The sequence below is a fragment of the Pleurodeles waltl genome, chromosome 2_2 (assembly GCF_031143425.1).
Source record: "Pleurodeles waltl isolate 20211129_DDA chromosome 2_2, aPleWal1.hap1.20221129, whole genome shotgun sequence".
NCBI classification, from domain to species: Eukaryota; Metazoa; Chordata; class Amphibia; order Caudata; family Salamandridae; genus Pleurodeles; species Pleurodeles waltl.
The window spans coordinates 921,591,754-921,610,497 of NC_090439.1; the positions used below are offsets into that span (position 1 = coordinate 921,591,754).

The following is an 18,744-nucleotide window of genomic DNA, read 5'->3' on the forward strand; positions in this document are numbered from 1 at the left end:
TGGGATACAAAATCAGTCAGGGCACACTACAACCACAAACTCAGAAAGTGGACGCGATATTAAATGCCGCTACCCCTAAAACCAAGAAAGATTTGCGCTCTTTCCTAGGATTAGTGGGCTACTATCGAAGATTCATACCAAGGTATTCCACACTGGCGGCTCCCCTCACAGACCTCCTATCCAAATCACATCCTTATCAGTTATTGCCTTTTTCTGATCTTCAGGCAACTAGCTTTGAACGCTTAAAAACCTCTCTCACCAAAGAACCCATTTTACAATGTCCGGACTTTTCAAAACCTTTTCATCTCTATACTGATGCCTCGGATGTGGGACTGGGGGGGTTCTGGCTCAACCTGACGGGGAAGGGCGTGATCATCCTGTAGTATATATCAGCAGGAAACTATTTCCTCGGGAACGTCATTTTCCCATCATCGAAAGGGAGTGTTTGGCTATTAAATGGGCCGTGGATTGTTTACAATATTACCTGTTGGGTCGCCCTTTTGTTCTTTTCACGGATCACGCTCCCCTCACTTGGCTAGCCGATCATAAAGATTCGAATTCCCGGATTCTGAGATGGTTCCTTGAACTTCAGCCGTTCTCCTTTCAGGTTCGCCACGTCCCGGGGTCTCTGCAAGCCCCTGATGATTATTTGTCTCGGTTCCCTGACTCTACTTCGGTCCTGGAACAGGACCGCTCTTGGGAAGGGGTGTGTGACCGGGTATCCCCGATCACCCCTTCAGGACGGGCTACAGCTGACGTATCGGACTCCTCCGATACGTCATATCCGCGTTCCCACGTTGCCGTGGGAACACTTCCAGAAGGAGGCCGACGTCCCAGCGTTGCCTCGGAAACCCAGGAGGGTTTCCGGCCTGAGGATTGGAAGACGTGGAGGACAGGGAGGATAAAGGAGACGGAGCCAGGGAGAGGAGAGAGTGGAGGGGAGGAAGGAACAATCGACGAATGAGACATCGGAAAGAAGATTGACTGGAGCAGCGAGACAGGAGAACGAGGGAGGACGGGCCTCTCTCACGACGAGGGGCTGGAACCAGGCCGCAGTGTTGAAGACAGCCTACGAGCCGAACACCTCAGCGCCAGCCATGACCCTGGAGGGTTGTGGCTTAATAAGGTACGGTCTTTCTGGACCAACCGAGGGTGCACCACAGTAAAGGGAGCTGGGGAAGGGAACTAGGGAAGGGTGAGGGGTGGACTGGGAGGGGATTGGAGGGCACAAGGAATCACGGGTCAAACACCTATCAGTGCACTAATAAAGGACATTGGGCACTTTGTACCCTACTCTTCACGGGCACCACCCACCCTTTGGTTTCTTTTCCCCATTTTGTATAAGTTAAGAAGAAGAAATATACCTACCGTCCCACTTACCGTCGCATTTATTTCCTTTTTGTTTTCGGTACCCAACCTGGAGCCACACGAGAGACCGACAGTCTCTCCACCTAAAAGAGAACAAAAGAAAGAAGAAGGAAACACCATTAAAAGGAAGAATAACCCAACATCTAGAGACTAAATCAGAACGACGTAAACCTCATTATTGAAATAATACTTAAAAATAAACCACTTACCTGAGCACCTCAAGTTCTCTCCGTTGTCTTTATACTGTTCGTCCTGTCACAGAATCATTTACCTTCGCAGAGTCACGTGTGGCAGAGGGGCGGCACCAGTCCCTTGACGAGGTGGGCAGCATAGGGGCCGCTTGCGAGACACGGGGAGAGAGAGAGATGTTAAGAGAACCGACGGTGTGGGCGGCTGAGTATTCAGTGGTTCTTCACAGTTCTTTGTTCACATTTAGTTTGTGACTACAAGGAGGTGCTCCCAACGAACTCCAGTTTGGGAGGTATACAATGATAACTCAGTAAGTGAAAATATCCATAAAAATTTGTGCCTGGGTCACTGCTTGGGGTGATGAGTGCTCTAAAAGGATGTCTTTGCTTTGAGTTTGCACTAATTTCTGATTTGGGAATAGACTTTGTATGTAGTTCACAATACTATTAAGGGGCAAATGGTACATGGGTGTAAGCATAGGAAACAGAAATAGGAGGGAGCAAAAGGCGATATATGGATGAAGTAGCCATTTCATTTTTTTATCCTTTTAATCCTATATGGTGAATCCCAGAATAAAGGTTAACTATGGATTCAGTGAGATAGTTTTAACAATCTTGTGTGGTCTTCTGTATGTCTGATTCCTGTTTGTCTTTTAATGTTTTTTGAGTTTCCCCTCCCCTTTGCTCCATTCCTTACGTTGGTCAGCGTAGGAATGTGTCAGCATAGCCCATAATGAAGCATGCCACGATTAGTGGGTGAGGGCAGTTTTTCTAACATATATGCTGTGTCTCTAGTTGGTGGGGCCCAATCTTTAGGTCTCCACTTTGAATTCTTGTCCTTTGTGTGTTGCTGACATTATGGGCAAAGCAATTAAAATTGTGTAATGTGTCTCATTATATTGAAGACATTGGCAAATTGAGATTCAACCATTATTTAAAGTTGGGAAATGTATAGTTTGTAATTTTGGTTACATGGGTACCAACAATGGCTCAGTTTTAAGGACATTATCACTCGATTTTTGATTGACAGTGGATACTTTTTTTTTTAGAAATAATTTTGTTGAAAATAAAAAAAATTAAAACCATAACTTTGGTTCTATTGATTGGATTCCGTTATTTTTTATGTATTCTATTTATTATAATTTACTCTAGCCATCTAAATTATTGTGGGATTTTTCCTCTGTTAAGTTTTCATTTTATTACTGTTTGTCTGCTGCAAAAATACTTTACACATTGCTGTTAAGTTATGCCTGACAGCTTTTGTGCCAGGTTACCAAAGGTTAAGCACAGATTACTTTAGTGATTTTAGGACTATTCTAATTATTTTGTATTGATTTATATTAAATAGAGGAGGAGACACAATACTGCGGTTAATAGGGAGTACCAGAATCTTATGTGGCAGTTGTTGTCATAGCGAAAGATTATTTAGGGGAGATGTGTTTTCTTTTTCATTGGAAGTGATTCTGTGTCACTTTGCTCTCCATAATTCATGCTTCATTACTAATTAACTTGCATATATGTTCAGTTGTGTTAGAAATTTGGAGTGAATGATCTATAATGTGAAGGTTATTGGATTGGTTTCGAGAACATGGACATACTCTTCGAAAGAAAGATTGAAAAAAGAAATGGTCAAGGTGAGTGGTAGCAGTCATAAATAGTGGGAGTGTTAAGATGATGTTTTGGACTTTGAGAGATTTACCGCTTGATTTGGATACATCATAATTGAAAGTACTATTTTTGAGATGATCTCCCTGTATCCATCTCTTTGACAACATTAAAATCATAGGGGTAATTGATAAATTATATGTGCAAAAGCCACTGAATTATGTTTTTTGTGGTTATTGTAATTGTTTCAATTCAGTCACACTTTTGGATTTGATTAGGGTATTTGGTTTTGGTTCATTCATTTTTTGTTGGAACTACACATCCCACAATGCCACCTAATGGCACTGGGTGGAAAATTGTAAAAAACCCAAAATGAATGAAGTACTCACTAACCGTGATCAAGACCTTGTTGGTCGAAACGCGTCGGGGGTTGGTGTTTGGTTCATATATCATTAAAGAAGAAGATTAGTGATATCCTGGGGGTGCCGTGTTTGACTTGTTTGTCGATTGTTGGAAATTAGTTAAAGGGAATTGGTCCATCCCTGACGCAGACACCAGCTGGCAAACTATATACAATTTGTGTCAAACTTGTGTGGATGTAAAATACAGGGAAATCGTCTTTCCCTGACGTGGGCACCGATGGAAAGAGCGCACCTTGAGTGGACTGTTTGTTGTAATATATTATATATATAAATATATATATATATATATCTGCTTTATCTTCTTTGTATTTGTGAAGGGGCAATTCATGCTCATTTTTCTTGATTTATATCCGAGGTTTTATATGTGCTTTCTCACCAGCCTTGAAAAAGCAGTAGTGAGTAGATTAAGATAACTTTATTCGAATACTGAGTGGATCCATAAAAGTATAAACATCACAATAAATATCATGAGGAAAAAAAGTAATTTAAATCTTTAAACAATCTAAGATAACATGCACAGACAATCAAGTTGCTATACAGTAAAATAGATACAACAAATGTAATCAGTATTCATGCAGCATTGGGCAGGCAGTGCTGTGGTCAAAGTGCCCCAACATGGGTGATTACCTCATTATCATCCAGGTGGGGGGGAATTTGAAGAGCAACCCCACAAATGTTATTATTTTGTTTCTTGGCAAGGGGAATCAAGAAAAGCCTAGAGTATGTAGAATAATATTTGAAAAACTGTGAAATGCATCATGGTTTGCTCAGACCTCCGATTGCATGGGCAAGGTAGTCAGTCAAGGCCATCATTGAAACCCAAGGGAAAACATACAGGCATTTCATCATCCCTGCCATAAAATGGAATAACAAGCTTCACTCCTAATGGCCCATCAGTCTTTTCTTGTCCCCAGCTAAATGGTTGGCCATTAGAGAGTCCATATAAGGTGCCACTCTAGGCTTTTTTCTCTGTGTAGTCAGCCTTTCGGCCTCCGTCAAGTTGAGTAAGGCCAAATACAACAGTTTTTTGTTTATATTAATATCACTCACAGGATGCTTAAAAACATGATAAAAACTGACCTTACCTAGGCTTAATGCCATATAGGCTAACCAGGGAATTTTATAGCTTTTCACAACTGAGGCAGTCCTTTATAATATCTCATGTAAGATTTGCTCTTTTATCTTCCACAATCTGAATGCCGAATTCCCTACGACTGATCAAGTTGGAAGAAGAAATGGGGGCTGCCACAACCCTTCTTCAAAACCTATTCTAGTCAAGCTAAATCGTGTCACATTTTTGGATGCCTCACACCCCTGCTCCATAGGTTATTGATGATAAGCATTGTCACTTAAAAATTCTTAAAAGAGGGATAAGAGTGCCCTGACCCATGGGCTGTAGTAAGTTTAACAAGGAAGAAATTCCCTTTGCTCACTTCGACCTGCAATGAGCAATATGTGGTGCCCAGGTACCGGTATTCACAAATATCAGCTCTAAGTAAGGAAAAGTGCTGGTGCATTTCAGGGTGTTGGCGCCTACCATCATAATAGACAAACAATATTTCTTTGGTCCATAGGCATTAATATAGGATTTGTTAAAAACGTATAAATCATGAATTAAAAGGCGCAGCGTACTAGGTGTTGTGCCATCAAAATGTCATCATCCACATACAACAGCGAGGGCAACAAGGAACCATTACTTGCTGGGATGTCAGAGGTCACATCTTTTAAAGAAGGGTAAAGGTTATTTTTGTATAAAATGAATAAAAGCGGAGCTAAAACACACCCTTGCCTCACACCTTGGCCGACCTCTATATATTTTATAACCTCTCCATTCATATTAAACCTGACCGTGGCATTCATATCCACATGCAAATAAGCCAAGAAATGAAATAGAGCTATATCCATCCCATGAATTAAAAGATTTGACCACAGCTGTGAGTGACTGACACAGTCAAATACTGAGGTCAAATCCCTAAGAACCAAATACAAGGACAATATTAAACAATGCTCTATGGTCACGATATGACTCCTAAAGCCATATTGGCAGGGGTGCAAGATGGCCTTCTCTTCAGCCCACTCCCTTATCCTGTATCACAGGACTCTCCCCAAGATCATAAATGTTGTATCAATTAGGGAGATAGGCCTGTAGCAACTCTTCTGTGAAGGGTCCCCTTTTTTAGGGTCGAGCAAACACGCTCTGCATCCCTGTTGTAATCTTTCTTTGGGCTTTTACCCATGTCACACCTGTCACTTTTATTCGGTCGTGGGCTTGCCTTTTAAAATCTGATTGATTTCATTAGTGAAAGGCATGCATACGTCATGCCTTTTCTTGTGTTTAGCCTTCCTCACGTGCACCAGCCAACTACATGTTTTCAGCCTGATTCTGCACTGCTTCAGCTTTTTATTTTTCACGCAGCGCAACCACACTAGTTTTTTGGGTTTTCAATTTCAGCGCGATCGCGCTGGGTTTTACATGGCGCAATCGCACTTGTTTTTTTCTTTCAATTTATGTAGCAAGAAAAGTCTGATTAGGAGTTTACAACTCTAATAGCTCTAACTCGAGCAAATGCAAGACCCACTGCATTGAGAATGCTTGTTAGAATTTGAAATGACTATGGAGGTTGTCCATTAACTCAGTGGAGGGCCATGCGTTAGAGCGTTAAAAACGTTTACCAACAAATGTGCCCAAAGCTCAGGGATGAACGTTATCAGGTCAATTGGGATGCTGTTCGACCCTGGGGCCTTGCCTTCTACACTCTGGGCAATTGACTCTCACATCTTGTCCAGGAATAACTCAGACACTTTCAGATTAGATCTCACCATGAAGTCACTCGAAGCTTGGGGCACAGTGGAGATTTTAGTAAGATGAGTCTCCCAAGCCAGCTAATCAAGGGCACTGTCTTGCATAGGCACCTCATATCCTTCACGGTCTTCCAAAACAGCTTGCTATTCTTTTTTTTTGCTGCTAAGGCTAAGAGTCCCATTAGGATTGAACCTCTACCGCCTTTATTCTTTTGATTGCCTGCTTGTAGGTCTTGCGCTTAGAGGCCACCTCAATAGTTTCCTCAGTTTCAGGTTCAGTGACATACGCAGTTGGCGATTGGCCTCTGTACATAATGATAAAACCACTGGGGTGAGGTAGCTGCCACATGTGAGGGACACAATAACTTTGCCCTGATGTTCTCACAAAGCTTAGTGAAAGTGTTAAAGACCTCACTACCAACATCATTCTCAGAAACACAAACATCTACCAAACTAGTGTTCTCCGATACTATATCTCGGAAAAGTAATCCAGGGTCCGCCACCCTCCAAACAAGGTGCAAGCTATCAGTGGATGACTGAAAGATTCTGGTTACACATTCCTGTCTAAAATTAGTTCTGGTAGATAATATTAGGGCCACTTCTGTTGGTTTATGGTCCCCGAAGTTGGAAGGAACAACCATCCCATACGTCAATTAAGTATCTAAGTTTAATGATATAGTAAAATAATCATTTGCAGAAGAACAACCAGGACCCCTGAAAGTTGGTAGTGGGGGCAGGACAAGAAGAGCTACATCTATCACACTGTTAAAATCATGGGATGAGAGGTAGCCCATCAATTCTGCCCTGAGTGTCTGCATCACCCATAATATCTATAGGCTCATTACCAATTACTATGGGACCATCCATTGGCTTAAGATAAGCACTGAGTTTGGTGTCAAAGTCTCCGGATAGACAGTAACCTGCTTATTTACTTTTAGTACCAACCCTACTTTGCAGGGATGCGATGAATTCAACACTGGGCAGCCAACACCACAACATAGGGGGATGAGGCAGATGGTAAATCCAGATGATCTCTGTTCAATTTAGAATTGGTTCTGGAGTTAACTTGCTCATTAGCACTTGCACCCGCTCCCCCTTGAGATGACATAGCCTCCCACTAAGGCCCATCTGCGTACCGGTGATTGGTGTGGAAATGGGTCTGGAGGTTCTGTTAGATGTAGTCATTATATTGTCAATAGGCATTGTGGTGACAGATAGAACTTGGAGATAAACCCTACCACTATTGTCAGGGGCCTTTACCCCTAATGATGTTTTCACTGTACTCTCCAGGAGGACTTCCCTATGGATCACCCCCCCCCAACCCACGATCAATGCTGTAGGCCATGCATAGAGGCGTAGAATTCTTTGTACGTGCAGGAAAGAGGCTTACACTTAAGCTTGTTTCTGTCTCAGCGGGTCTGTGACTATGGGAATGGGCCTGTATCAATTAGTACTCCAACAATTGCAGGGTATATATTTGCCCCTTGAATGGCAGGGCCCCAAGTAGGCTGTCTTAGAATGCACATTCCTGGTTTAGGTTTCTTCTTCAACAAATTGTCTTTTATAGTGCAGCCATACACTCTATGATCAAACTCACGCTTGACTCCTGGACATAATGCAATATGAAGCTGTAAATATTTAGGTACATAAAAGTGATAGCACTGTTGTGGGACTTTGTGGGCCTCATTCTAGGAGGAGGCATAGCCAATGGTCCATGTGGTCCTTTTAGATCATAAACAAGAAGGATTATCTGTTCCATGGAGACTCCCTGAAGCTCTTTGAAACTTCCAGGGACAAATTACAACTCTCAGGGACTAATTATACTCATCACAAAGATGGAAATACTGTAAGCTGTCACAGTGATTTTGGAGAAAGCTCAGGCCAGGACATTCTATGCTCCCTGAAAATTGGTGTGCACCCAGAATGTTGACTCTAGAATATCAATTGAACACTAGATCAAGGGGAATACATCACAAAAGTAGCATGAGGTTAGTAAGTCTAGATTTTCTGTACGTAACTCCCATAGATGGTACATATATCTTTAAGGTATGTAAATGTGTAGTTAGGATTAGTAATTCCATAGCTTCCTATAGGCACTCACCTTTCAATATTTTGTCCCTTGATATCCTGTCCTCAATGTTCTTGTACTACAATGTTCTGGGAGATGATATTCAGTAATACAATCCCAAATATGTGACAGGATCCTATATAACCTAGTGAGAATAGGATACATTTGCACTTCCACCCATTTATAGCCCATTGATTATGGAGCTACTCTCCAAGTAGGTAGAACAGGACAACTGTACTGTCAGACACAGTTGTCATTGGAATACACAGATAAAGAATGGTCTCTTTTGCTAAATATGCATGAAAATAACTGCAGGGGAAAGAAAGGATCAAATATTTGTATTTTCAAAGCTTGCACAAATTGCACTGGGTGTATGCACAAAGCTCACCTTGGGCCTGGAGATGGCAAGTGCCGAACTTTGGATGCGCCATAACTTATCACATCAATGCCAGGAAGGATGGTGTGTTCTGACAAACACTAGTGATTACTTCCCAACCCTCAACCAAGATAGCCATTTAACATCACACAACTGATTCGAACAGCATCCCTTCACATTGGAGATGATGGAGGGCCATGTTGCTGTCTGTAGCTATTATATTTATAGTGTGAAAATCAGCTGCAGTGACCTCAGCAGAATTAATAAGCAGAAACATGGGCAAATTATCAGCAGGCAAAATGACCATGTTCCAAGATTTGATCATATAGAGAGGGCCATTCATGGAACGTCGGTTGACATCAGGCACATAGGCCCTCATTATGATATTGGTGGTAAAAACCACCTACCGACACAGTGACGGCCGCCAAAAGACCGTCACAGCGGCTACCAGCTATCTGCCAAATTATGACCACAGCTGGATTTTCACAACAAGAAGGGCGGAAATCCGGCCCGCCGCCAGCCATATTATAAAAAACAATACGGCCTGGCGGTGTTCTGCTGGTTGGCACTTCTGGCGGTAGCAGCGCCACCTTACCGCCATCCACCAGTATGGCAACAGCCGGATATCTCCAGCCCAGCGGCTGCTACCACAATGGCGCTCGGAGTGGTACATTCCAACTCGCCAATGTCATAATGTGGCGGTAAGTACCGCCATCCTATTGGCGGTTCTACCGTCACATTAATGCTGACCACTGGGGTCATAATGACCCCCATAGTGAGCCAGATCATCCTCTAACATTCCATTTCTCCTCACCATCTATCCCACTTCTGACACTTTGTCTCACTTCCTCACCCTGTTCATTCAGTTCCCTCTTTCCCTTTTCCCTTATTCTCTCCAGGATTAGGTTTAGGGCCAATAAGCGAGAGCACCGAAGGCCCATCACCACAACGAACAATGATGCACAATTCATCATTTAGACAGACATAGGTTAGGTCTCGTTTTGCAGGAAACAATATATGTATGCACAATGCTTTAAATGGACAGGTATTGGTTGGTACTGAGTACTTGCACTTATTTATTTTTGAAGGGGAGATTGCCAGCACTTCTCAGCAGTGCTGAAATGCAGTACAGTGAATGAGTACCAGCACTTCTCAGGAGCAAACAGGTACTTTAAATAGAGAGTACCTGCACTTTCATATTTCCATTTAAAGCACTGCGTATACATCAGTGCACATGCTCACACATAATAGGGCATTTGCTGATTTATCCTTCAGGGAGACACTCTGAATAAAGGTAGCTTGGTTGGACAATGTTGGAACCTGTCTCTCTATTGGTTATAAGTGCAAGATCTAGCGTGACACGGAGATTGATGTCTATATGGTCACTTGAAGCTACAATCCCATTTCAAAAGGAAATAAAAACAAAACATTTCGGAATATAGCAATCTTGGTGGTTCAGTAAAGTATAATAGGAACACCAATAACATGCTACAAATATTCTCTAAGAGTGTTTTTATTAGGATGCAGAGAGTTTACGAAAAATGTGTTTCAGAGCAGTATTCTATATCGAAAATGTAGTTCACTTTTGGGATAAAGCACAAATCCTAAAAGAAGAAGTGGGATCTAACCAAGTTATGCAGTATGTGGATGACATTGTGGTATGTGACATTACAGTGTAACATCATGGTATCACAGGAAGTGACATCACAACCCATGACCTCATAAGGAAGTGACAACACAAGAAGTCACATGAGATCTTAACTCTTCACACACATTTCGCAGGTCTATTATGAGTACATTTGAGCACATTATGAGATTTAACAGATGAGGCTTTGTGTGTGGGTTGTGCCAAAACATGACGTGACCCTGATGCAAAATGTGGGTCTAAAGTTATGCTTTTATTTTTTTTTAAAATGCCCCAATGAAGTTGGCAACAAGGAGAAATGTAGCAGTAAATCTATTCTGCTTAATTGGTTGCAAAGTCTGCATTTAAAAAATGTTATGAGGTTAAGGCACCTGCTGCAGAGATCTTTGTGTGCCCAGTAAATCCCAGGGAACAATAATAATGGTAAGATAGCTTTGGAGGGTAACGCATTTGCTGGAGAGACCTGTGTTTTCTCTTGCCCCAGTTGTGAATCAAAGTAGCATAGGGGCTTAACGGGTCTCCTGTAAAAAAGATCATCTAACATGCAGATGACAGATTTTATTTTATGTAGCTAAGTAAGTGAGTTACTGCTTTTAACAGAGACATCCTTTTGTTACTGACGGTTCATAACTTGAAATCATTCTAATATAGCACAGCAAGCTATGAAAGAAATGTGACTTGGCTTATAACCCTCACTGTCTTATGTAACACATCTTGTATATTGATTTACACATTTATAGGAATTATTTCCAATGCATATTGTGTACATGTTATGTAAAGCGCTCTGACACCCTGTACTGTGATGACCAGTGCTACAACAACAAAAAAAACTAAATAGTTGTTTAATTGTAATTTATGTAAATACTGGAACAGACCAAAACATCTAACATTCTTATGGTGCATGCATATCTCTTGTATACAGTGATCCAACACTGTAAAAAGCATGCCTCTCTTAAATATTTGTGAAGAGATATCAACAATATGCATGCCTTTGTTTTCCCTCTTTTGTATTTGCATCTAGGTGTCAGGATCAGAATGTCCCCAGTCAGGAAAGTGGAACAAAATGAGGCCTGATATCCCCTTGAATTCGGCCTTTGTTATAGGCCTAGCTGGAGTCTGCAACATAAAAGCCCCCTCCCTCCCCCCATGTCACTGCTCCAAACAAGGAGACAAAGTGCAGGCGCTGCTGGATGTGTCCACGCTGGGACATGTTCAGTATATTTCAGTGGGACTCACTTCTTGCAGGGTGGACGGCGTCCACCCTTTGAAAATAGTGGGTGGACGGAGTGTACCCGCGTGTACCCCCAACTTGTGCCCTAAGATCAACAAACCAATCACTGCAAATATGCTTTTCCGTTTATCCCTTGGTGACTGCGACCACCAAGCTGCACGAGGTGAAGTCATCATTATTTCAGCCGTGTTTACGACCAGGCTAAGTGAAGCCCTGGTGTTATGACGTCTGTCAACAAAAGACCACAGCGCTATCATAAAAACGCCTGCTCCAAATCCTCATCAATTTAACTGCAGTAAACACAGCAGCCGCGCTCTTGGAGCAGAGCTGCTTGCTGCATATGTTCCAATTTGCAAACGTCACCACTTCGTCTTTCTTTCTTTCTTTTCAGTTTTCATTGATGTTTTCACCTGACTGTGGAGATGGCAGAAGTCGGTGGCAGGGAGGGGGCTTCCACGTTGCTGGCACGGGCTCGCCAATGAGATGCCCTTCCAGCGCTCTCAGTGCTGATCACAGAAATCACGGTCACATTTATGATCCGATAAAAAGCCCGTTCGCAGCATCTGGCCCCCCTTGTTCAAGCGATGAAAAGCTCGCGCTTTCTCTCATTTGCCTAAGAGGGGTGATGTTTTAGATAGGAAGGCGTACTTCCAGCGGGACTCAGACCATACACGCGTTGCTCGCCTCGAAGAGACAGTTGTGACAGAACATCGCTAGTTATTTGCAGGGCATGCCCTAACCTCTAAGGAATTCCAGCTATAGCCTTTCACACCTAGTTTTCAGATTCCCCATGAACGAAACAAGTCACGAATTAGGGATACGCTATAGAGCTGAGTTGAGCACGGTTTGAGATCAGGGAGGCTGCGGTCAGTGAAGGACCTAAGACGGAGAAACGGCGTGTGCAAAAACCGGTCCACTAAAGCGTATCCTAGCTGACCGACGCTTCCGGTGCAGAAACCAGGCTTCCCGCTTCTGCACAGCAGGTAAGGGGGCTCGGGTGCTTTGTGCGGCGGGTTGAGCATCACACCTGGGCATAGCCAGATCAAAGCATGTACACGTTCTAAATACAGCCACATAGTCCTTGTCCAAGGTAAGAAACACATTACATGTCGTTGCGTTGACTTACCTGGCCGCGTCCACATTTAACTTTTCGCCTTTGTGAACAGAATTGGAATTGACAAGAACACGTTTTTTACTTTTAATTACTTTGAACGGAAAATTAAAGTATTGTTACGAGCCTCTATAGCACAGAGTAGGACACGCTTGTTTTATTTATTACATGTTGGGCTATGATTAATGTCCAAAGATAAAGCATGCGAGAGGACATGCATGAAGATGAATGATATCTTTAGAACGAAACGAATTCGCATTAACACAGAGTCATACTCAGTATTCCTACTTTATGTTATTGGAAGACATGAATGTGTTAATGCTACCAATTGTCATTTCTACATCTAACATGAAGCATATGTTTTATGTCCATGTGTTGGGTAGTTCAGTGGGTTCATGTATCTAATGCAGAAGCAGTTCTGTGATCCATAGTTTGAAAGGTCGGAGGTTGCAATCATCTCATCATTCCATCTTTGAGATTGATAAAATCAGTACTATGAACTGGGATAACAATAAACACGTTATTTGTGCCAGAAGCCCTATCGGGGTTAATATTTGACGTACATATATGCCTGGCTGGTATGTTATATTTACTGTGTGTAGCGAAGCATAATTAAAACTAAAGGAAGGCTGAAGAAGTATGAGTTAACGTGGAGCATAGGTTGTGTCTGTGTGCATGAATGCAGATTAATGTATGGGTTTGGTGCAGCGCAGGATTATTGCTTCAGTTCAAGAATTGGTCACAGGTTCAAATCCAGTAAACCTACTCAGCCTTACATCCTTCCGAGGTTAATAGATTGAGTACCATTGAAATAGATAAAAACAAAGATCATCTGTCTGTCAATAGTGGCAAGATATAAAGTGGGGATTAACCCATCCTTTAATATAAGACTGATACAGTGACATGTACACAGATACACACAGACACACACACATACACTAAATAATGATCTCCCAAAGGGGAAGTTGGCTGGGCTAGCATTGTCTATTTTTATATGAAGAGGGAAGATTTTTTAATCAACTGCATATAAGTTTCTTTATTTGACGTTTTATATGAATGGATGACTATCTTCAAGTTTAAGGACATTTGAGAAAATTATTCATGTAAAATTAGGTTGATTAATGTGAAAATATATTTTGACATGATCATGGAGTGCGTCCCATTGGGAGATTATTTTTATGTGTGTATTGGGGGTTCGTGAGGCACTCTGACCCTGGGGATCAATCGAACTCTCACTCTATATAAATATATAAATATATACGTTTACAACTAAAGAAAGAGCAAAAGTTAGAAGATCTACGTATTAAAAGGTAGCCGATTATCCAGTACCCATAGGGCTGACCCCACTTGAATCCGAAGCGTATACACTGGCTGATTCTACTTCTTTCTGCATATGCTGCACATACATGTTCATATGCTCATATGGCAGAAAATTGTACAGCCTTATACAGAACTCACTAAAGCAAAAACATTAAACTAGTCTTCCATCACCTGTTCATCTAGGATATAGAATTGATTAATTCTGCAACACATGTTGTTTCTCTCCTATTAAGAAAAAATCACCTCCTGACCCTTTTCCTGTCAATAACTAGCTGACTCCCTGCCAACTAGTAAGACTTCCTGTGCCTTCTAACTCCCACTACTCTCCCAAGACGTTGCTGCGGTCGTGTACCCCTAGAACTATGTAAATGACAATTAATGCACTGCGTAACTGGCATGCAAAACGTCTGTTCAGAATACTCCGTAAAGTGATTATTTGCAGTCTGAAGTTAGGTATATGCTATAGAAATAAAGTGAAAGGCTTTCAGTGTGTATACGATTAAACAGTGAAAATGCAGACTTAAAAACAAAGATTTCAAAAATCAATAAAAACTGTAAGAAATTGGAGTATTAGTTGAAGAGGGTGAGAAACTAGTTCAAATAATAATTGCAATCCTTGTCAGGGTAAACGACTAAAGTCACTAAAGAAACTTGTGCTTAACTCTGTGCTCAATCCCTTTGTAGCTTGGCACAAAGCATCCATGCCTAACTTAGAGGCAATGTGTAAAGTATTTATGTGGTACTCAAAGAGTAATGCAACCAAAAACAAAATGCGAGACAAATCCCAAACTGATTCATAAAAATAGAGAATCTTTTAATATATAAATTGACACTAAAACAAAAAATCCATAAGTGCATCAGTAGATATGAATGTGTAATGTTTGAAATAAAAAAGAACCCCGTAAAGCACAAAGCACCAACTGCAGTTTTCTAGTCACTTTACATCAGTTCAAAGTCAAACGTAAAGGTAGACCGCAATAAATTGCAGGTCAGATAGAGAGATCTGGCTCAGCCAGGTGGAAAGCTTACCTTCAGACTTAGGGCCAAATTTAGACATTTGCAAACAAGTTACTCTGTCACAATGTTGACAGATATCCTGTCCTCTTAAATCTAAATCCATAAACTCCGTCACAATGGTGACGAATATCGTGTCCTCTGAAATCCAAATCCCATACAACATAATGGAATTTAGATTTCAGCAGATGGAATATCTGTCACTGTTATGATGGAGTAACTCATCCACCAATATCTAAATCAGGCCCTTGGAATCTTTTATGGAGAAAATGTTGGCATACTGCTAAAGAGGAGGGTCCTGGTGTGGTCATCAATAAAGGTTGGAAAGCTCAGGGCAGGTGAAATCCAAAGTCTGTGCCCTAGAATGCCTCAACGGTGATCAGCTGCTGTCCGGTGTTGGTCTCGATGAAGCCTTCTAGGTTCAAACAAGCAAGCTGAGGCTGTCAAGTGATTCAATATCAATAGCTGGAGCTTCAATGAAGGTGCCATTCTCCATAGGTTCTTCAGACAGAAAGTTAGCACTTCTGCAGTGTTGTGGGAAGGAGCATTGCACTCTAATAGTAATCAATGGTTCAGCAAATGGGGTCACTACTTGGGGGGCTAGAATTCACTCTAATATAGGCCCGCAGCAGGGTCCAGGACCTGTGCAATTGGAAGTGGTAAGCCAGACAGTTGTATGGATAGAAGCTCTGGTATCTTGCTGTCTCTCAGCACCCCAAACAGGAGATCAGTCCCTTGACCCTTGGAGTCACTTCTGGGGTCCTCAGTTCAAGGCAAGCAAGTCCAGTCGTATTTCAGGTTCTTCAAACAGCAAGGCAGTCCTTCTTATTCTTCTAAGATCAAGTAGCATTCTGATGAGAGGTCTGTGTGATCCACTTTTATGCCTAGTACTAGACTGTGATTGAAGGGCATGCCTTTGTCCACCCCCTAAATCGATTCTGGTCAGCTATTTAGCTCTGTCTGGGTTTGGAGCCAGCCTGACTAGAGAGACAATGAGAGGCAGGTCTAGGTGTGAGCCTCATGTGCCAGTGACCAGGTAGGCATCCTTTGAAACACAGGAAGGGGCTTTGCACAGACCCCAGGTTATTCTGCCAACCTTTGTCCACTGTCTGGAAGCAATACATATATCATCGTAGGTAAGCCATCAGGGATCAACTGAAAGCTAGACAGTGGCAGCAAAGCATTGTGGTTTTAGGCAAGGAAATTAGAACTTTCTAAAAGTGTCATTTTCAAAATAGTAATATAAAAATCCAACTTGACCATTAAGTGGGATTTTATATTACTAATAAAATAAGCCAATTTCTACATATTCCCGAAATGGATTTAGCAATTACCAATGTAATCATGTAAACTAGTGCTAACCTGTGAGAGAGCTATCTTTGCCATGGTGAAAAAAAGAATTCAGAGTTTTTTTTACTGAAAGGGCATGTAAAACATTAAGTGCATATTCCTTACCTTTCAGATACCATGCACCCTGCTTCATAGGCATTCAGCAGGGTCTACCTTAGGGGTGATGTTTATATATTTAAAAGGAAAGTTTAGGTTTCGCAAAAGGTTTATTTTGCCAGGTTGAAATGGCAGACTAAAACTGACTGCACACCAAGGCTGCACGTGCAGTCCTAGATACATGTTTTACAGTGCTATTTTAGTGGGTGGCAAAAGGAGTGCTGCAGCCCACTAAAAGCATTTACTTTACAACCCCTGGGCACATGCAGTACCATATAATAGGGACATATGAGTAAATTAAATGTGCCAATTAAGGATATGCTAATTCCAACATGTTTACTGAGGTGATTACAAGCACTTTACAGAGTAAGCATCAGTAAAGTGTGCAGAATCATAAAACCAGCAAAAATGTGTTTAGCAAAAGAAGACAACAATCTTTGTAAATGCCATGCAATTTCTAGCAAAACCATATCACAAAATCTTGAAAATTCAACAGTTTTTAAGGAAGAGCTTTCGTCTTCACCCTTGTCTTTGAGAGAGTTCCTCATTACCCTCCCTTATTTTTTTTAAAGGGGTTCCCCATCCCCCTTCCTTGCTTCTTCACTCAAGAGATTGCCGCATTCTAAGCTCCGTAAACTTTGCTTTGGCAGATGGTATCCCAGATCATTTTGTCTCTTGGTAAATACAGCATTCGTAGGGATAAAACCATTGATTATCATTACCACATACCACAGTTTAAACCCAGAACTCAAGCCACTCATTCCTTACTCTCACTAAGTTGCTGTATACTCTTTTCTGGAGTCAGAATGCCACAGATATTCAATATTTTCTACTAGCCACAAGCGGGGCAATCAACATGCATTTAATTATTAAATAACAATACAATATTACATTTTAAACCAAACTTTTAATTAAAAATCGTAGTCATTAGCAGCAGGAGGACTGCTTGCAAAATTGTAGGATTAACTTGCTACCTTTGCAACTGTATTTCACCTGGCATTCACAGAGCCTGGGCTGCAGTCACTCATCCATTCCCCAGTGGCCTGGCTATTCATCATAAACAAGGCCCATGGGAAAAGAATCACGGACAATTTGGTTGCTCTTGTGACCTGCTCATTGTTTTTTGTGCGCATACCATTGTTCTTACTTCCTCTGCTTCTTTCTTTGACGGCACCTATGATGTGCACCTCTCCTATATCTTTGCTGTGGGTGAATGAGTTGCTTCTCACAGCAGTGTCTTTCTGCTGTTAATCAAGCGTGCTTCATAAGCTGGCCTTTTCCTACCTCCATAGGTCTATTAAAAAAACAGCTGACAATTTCTATTGAGAGGATTCTTTGTGCCCTTTATTGGGGCTTTAGCATTCATATACATTTTCCTGAGCCTCTGCCTACTCTTTCTTTCCACCCACCCTCCTCTTGTTCTGTGTAGAGGGAGGGGCACTCTTGTAAATCAGACAAGGTGTTAAAGAGGTAGGTGGGATCTTAGGTCAGGTTAAGGCCCCACTCCCGCTGAAGTCCACTCAACCACCCAGGGTTGTCACTCAAGCATGTAAACCAAGTATTTAATTTTTACTCAATTAGCTTCCCTTCAAGTTCAGGAAGCATTGTGTAATAGCATAATAAGACTAAGTATTAGATATGCCAGCCTTATGGTGGTATTTCCCCTGACTTTTTGCTTTATTCCACCATGTTTAATGGCCTTGTTTTTGCTGATGTTAGGACTCTGCACACTTCATCACTGCTAACCAATGCTAAAGTGCTTGTGCTCTGTCCCCAAACAAGATAATATTGGCTTATCCCCAACTGGCATACTTAATTTACTTACAAGTCCCTAATAAGGTGGCACTGCATGTGCCCAGGGCCTGTAAATTAAATGCTACTAGTGGGTGTGCAGCACCGGTTGTGCCACCCACTTAAGTAGTCCTTGAAAACATGTCTCAAGCCTACCATTGCAGAGCCAGTGTGAGCAGTTTAAATTGCCATCTCTAACTGGCAAAACAAACCTTTTGCCATATTCAAAGCTTCCTTTTTATTACATATAAGCCACCCCTACGGTATGCCCCAGACTGACCAGAGGGCAGGTTGTAATGTATTTATAAGTAGGACATGTACGTTTAAGTTTTACAGGTCCTGGCAGTGAAAAAGCCT

At 41.8% G+C, this 18,744-nt stretch overlaps 1 protein-coding gene across 1 annotated transcript in view; it reads left to right on the forward strand.

The window, feature by feature from the left end:
• The first annotated feature begins 12,004 nt into the window (after nucleotides 1-12,004).
• TRHR (thyrotropin releasing hormone receptor) overlaps nucleotides 12,005-18,744 on the forward strand; it is a 726,087-nt gene continuing 719,347 nt past the window's right edge. The window contains exon 1 of the mRNA XM_069220623.1: nucleotides 12,005-12,688. The gene's annotated coding sequence lies outside the window, so the exon portion shown is untranslated. The remainder of the gene's footprint in view (nucleotides 12,689-18,744) is intronic.